This window comes from Terrapene carolina, unplaced genomic scaffold (genome assembly GCF_002925995.2).
Source record: "Terrapene carolina triunguis isolate 2854851 unplaced genomic scaffold, T_m_triunguis-2.0 Scaffold238, whole genome shotgun sequence".
Taxonomy (NCBI): domain Eukaryota; kingdom Metazoa; phylum Chordata; order Testudines; family Emydidae; genus Terrapene; species Terrapene triunguis.
The window spans coordinates 6,114,828-6,119,758 of record NW_020664589.1 but is presented as its reverse complement, the minus strand read 5'-3'; positions in this window follow the sequence as shown (position 1 = coordinate 6,119,758).

The following is a 4,931-nucleotide window of genomic DNA, read 5'->3' as shown; positions in this document are numbered from 1 at the left end:
GACACAGATTTCTCAGGAGTTGTTAGACAGAGTCTCAGTGGAGCTTGTGTGTGTCCTTCTCCGCACACTGCCTCTGGAGAGAGAGACCTTTGCGTGTCCCTCTTTTCTGTCCATCCCACCACCCGCCATTAGGAATGGCGAAGAGTGGTCCGGATCGGAATGATGTCCCGTCGCGTAAAGGTTCTTGACTGATTGATCCAGCCCCATAGCTGAGTCCCCTCTTCTTGGTCCGGTGAGGAAGGTTCAGTGTGCGGACGCCTTCGGAACTTACCCAGGGTGCTTTTCCTGCATTACAGATGGCTGCATGGATAGGGATGGTGGGGAGGGCTGTGTTTCCCTTTCCAATGGTCTAGCTTTGTGGCTCTCCCATATAATTGATTGAATTGTCTTCTTACCAAGGATACGTAGCCAAGCCATTGTTACGTCACAATGAGGGGGGCTGGATGAAGAGTATTGCACAACGGTGGTTCAGATCTAGCCCAGGTGACTCTTACAATCTGATGGCTGGTGACCTGCTGAATAAAATGTATTCGGTGGGTCTCAGCCCAGCCTCCAGCTTCTTACATCACACAATCCCCCCACCATCGTTGGCCACTAACTGGCAACGTTCTGTTGTCAGCCCTCCTGGCAGCAGGCATATCCGACTGTAGGGGTAGGTCTGTACTGCAAGTGAAGGTGTGATGCCAGCACTTGTGCTAGCTCTAAGCTGGCTAGTGGAGTAACAACAGCGGCGAAGACCTGGTGGCATGGGCTTCCGAGTCGGCTAGCAACCTGAGTGCGTACCCAAGCTCCCTGGTCAGCTTGTGCTGGGGCAGGTAGCGAGTACAAGCCCATGCCACTGTGTCTTCACTACTCTTGTCACTGGGGGTATCAGGGTGGCCTGCCCCTTTAAGGGCCAGGAGGCCTTGGGCCAGCCCGCCTGTTCACTTAACCCCACCTGTGTAATTTGCTGCCTCCCAGCCAGAGGGGGTGGGTCTAGTGGGGTCAGGTGATAGGCTGAGGAACACCTGGGTCTCATAAAAAGGGCTGAGGGTGCAATCAGAGAGAGGGAGGTGCTACAGGAAGCAGGTTGGGGTCATGCAGGAGGCCCCGAGGTAGTGCCTGCAGGCAGGTTTCTGGGGGGAAGCGGCTAGAGTCCTGTGGGATCGGAGACAATAGGAGCCTGCTAGGAAAAAGGGCTTCCAGGCAGAGCAAGCCCTGAGAGGCAGTGCTCAGCTGAAAGAGCAGCAAACTCGGCAGGGCTTGGCAGTAGGGGTGAAAAGCCTGGAGCTCTGGGGCGTGACCAAGTGTGAGAGGGGCTGCAGAGAAAGCAACTGGGAGCCACCACTCCATCGCCGAGCAAAGAAAGACCTGAGCTGGCAAGGCAGACTGATGAGTAGCCCAAGAGGAGGAGACAGATTGAAGGAGGTGGCTCTTACCGGGACAATCGCTACCTGGGAAGGGGATATCTTTGCTCAGTGATGAGGCTGGAGTGTCCGGCTACATTCCCTGACATTGACCTTGTGGGGAAGGAGGAGGGGACCCACCTCAGAAGAAACTGAGGTAGGAAGCACCTGCTGAGCCATGTTTGACCAGAAGAGGGGGTGATGGGGCAGCCAAGTCCAGTGGCACTGTGCTAGCTAGATTAAAGCTTAGCTGTGCTACAATCCTACACTTTCCGTCTAGCTATAACCTTTGTTTGTAAGGATCAGTGTAAACTTCCAGCCCCACATACACAATGATAACCTTGTTGGCATAAAAGCCAAGGAATGGAGGCACGTTGGCAGGGCAGTGTGTGGGTGGGCAACTTGCCCCAGTACAGAAAAAGAACCTCAGGCTCCAGGGGCTGGCACTCAAGGCCCTGTCATCAGCATCACGTGAAATAGTGGTAGAATCAAGAGGAGATTCATGCAGAGTGAATCTCAGCCATGTTCATGCCTGGACTTGCAGTCACTGCACAACCAGGATCTAGACCATTGCCCTGGAAAGAACCTTGGGGTAAAAGATGCCACGTGCTGTCAAATTCTGTTCCATTCTAACAGCAATCTCCTCCTGCTGATCTCATCAGCTACCTCTGAGAATAGATGGATTTGCTGTAATGTCTCTGCACCAGGCCGGATGAAATGGCGAGTCAGCAAGAGGTTCAAAGAAGAAGGGATGTTGGTTTCAGAAGGTTGTGTGATTCTAGGCTCTCTGGGCTTGTAACCTAGATCTTCTGCCAGCAAACTGACCCTTGTTTCCAGTGGCTTTAAGTGCGGGGGCTTTTAGCTGTGTTCTTCAACATCATCCAGTATAAGAACCCGTGACTTCTTATCTGGAGTGAAACATGGCTTCCAAGGACAAAGTGTGTTCTGGGGGAGGAGATGTAGTGTATGTGTATAGTGTGTGCAAGTAGACTGTGTGATACAGATGAGTGATGGGCTATTTTTATGGCCAATGTGTGTACACAGGCAGGGACGGATTTAGGGGCAGGTGACTGCCTGGAGTGCCGGGCTTGGGGGGGCACCGGGCTCGGGGTGCTGTTTTTGTTGCTAGCGCCAAAGGGAAAATAGAATGTTTGAAGTAAAATGTTTCAGGTATTCTGTATGCGGATTCATTTTTCACTAACCTCCTAGAATGTTCTGGACCCTTTGTAGAATCTTGTGGAACCTTCCAGACTTTCTGAGAACTACATTTTCCTCGAACCTCCTAGAATGTTGTCAGCCCTGCCCTCATGGGTATGTAAGGGGGGGGGGGCATTGCCAGTCAGTCAGTGAGATATAAGAATGAACTGAAGTGAACTGAGAGCCCAGCTGTGATATTGTGAAGTTTATATACATTGTGTGATATTCAGAAGTTTAACAAATTGGGGGGGGGGGGGGGGGCTAAAGACGCTCCTCGCCTGGGGCGCCATTTGGTCTTGAGCCGGCCCTGTACATGCGTGATCTGTATGAGTGTGAGTGAGCTCTGTATGCACAGGCGGTGTGTGGGGGTGTGTGTGTGTAATATTTGAGTATATATGTCTATGCATGGGAGTGGAAGTATGCAGAAGCTATGAATGAGTATGTCCAGTTGCACAGGGGAGGTGTGTGATATAATTCTCTCTGTGTATGGAGGAAGTTTACACAGCTGTATATATGGGGTATATGCGTGATATGTCTGGGTGGATGGGGAAGATGTCATACATGAGCGTCTACTGTCAATCTGTACACACGACAAACCTACTGTGCATGCTAGGCCATGTCTTCTGCTGATGAGTTCAAGACTAGAATAGCAGGATTATTGTAGCGTTCTAGGGCTAGAGTTAGAGGGGCAATTTTGGCCGCATTAAGGTGCATTAGCACAGTGTATGGGAATGACAAGCATGCTGCCTGTCCGGACGGAGGTGTGTTGGCTGTTCTGTGTGGGGAAGCTGAGATGCACCACAACTGCCTGACACCAGTGCTTTGACTGCAGGACTCTCCTGCATGAAAATGCGCTCCCCCATTTGGAAAGAAACACGGTGGTTTGCCTGCTGCTGCCCTGCGATGGGGATTGAGAAGGCTCTGATTATATGGAGAAAAGAAACCCCACCGAGGAGCTGGTTTGTTTGGTTTTTTTTTGTCTGAGAAGTAGCAGCTACTGTGTGTGTGTGTGTGTGTGTGTGTGTGTGTGTTCAGTGAGTACAGCTCACATTGTAATGCTCCTCTCTGCTCTGGATCAGATGGGTAGAAGAAAGCACTTGACCGATGTGCAGTAAGAGGAGATAGTCTGTTACCTGCTCCCAAAACCATACTTAAGACACAATCAACCCCAGCTGCCTGTCTTTCTCTAGGTAATAGGGTGATGTCTGTCTGTCTGTCTGTCTGTCTGGAGAGGGGATGCTTTCAAGTTGCTCTTGAAGGTCAGTTTTTCCCCTCTCTCCAGCCTTAACTCCCTTTTCAGGCCAGCTGTCCTACCACACAAAGAGGGCTGGGGGCTGCTCCCTCTGGTGCCTGTCAAGACTATTCCTGTGTCAGCCACCGGAGCTGCTAGAGAGTCTGGGCATGAGAACACTGAGGGACGGGAATGACTCTGCTGCACTGCCAGCCCCCGCTGGCCTAGGACTGAAGACCTGGCTTGAGTCCTGGATTCTGGCTCCCCTGCCCTGCGGGGCAGTGCTGTGCGGCTTCCAGAGACACTGACCCTGATTCTCCACTGCTTTGCTCCTTGTGTTGTCACTTATGCCTGTCAAAGTGGGTGTGATATGCGACCAGCTCAGAATCTTCTCCTCGCAGAATCCTCCGCTTGCTTTGCCCAGGTTTAAATGATTGCACAAGGTTCAGGGCCAAGGCGAGTCCGCTCAGTTGGCTTAGATCAAAGTAACTGAATGCCAATCGCAAAGATACAAACACCGCTGGGGAGGGAGTCTAGTGGCGATATCACAAAATCAACTCCTGGGTTCTGTTTTCAGCTCTGCCAATCTTGTCGTGTGCCCTTGGCTAAGTCACGGCACCACTCTGTGCCTCGGTTTCCCCATCTGTAAAATGGGGATGATGCTCACTTTCCTCAGGTGTGGTTGCGAGGCTTTTAAAGGTTGTTTAGAGGCTAGGATGGAAATTTCTATAGAAGGGCAAAACGTGATTATTAATTGATTATTAGAATGATGCAAATCAAAGCAAACCCTCTGGTGTATCTAGTGGCATGCAGACGGTCTCTGAAATAAAAATAACAGCTAGATTTCCACGAAGGGCCCAGTTCTGAGTTCCTTGCATGCCCCAAATCCCCATTGGAGCCAGAACAATGCAGGAGCCAGCTCAAAGGGCTGCCGATTAGAGCTACTGAGGAAAAGATACTTTTCCTGGTGAATATTTTTAAGGGTTTTTTTTGAGGGGGGGGGGAGTTAAGGTTGTTTTCAGCAACCAAATACAGGAAATGTTCCAGCTTTCCAAACCAAACAAGTTTTGGTTTTCAGTGTTTCAACAAAAGTCTGAAAAATGTAAGTGGAAGTCTGG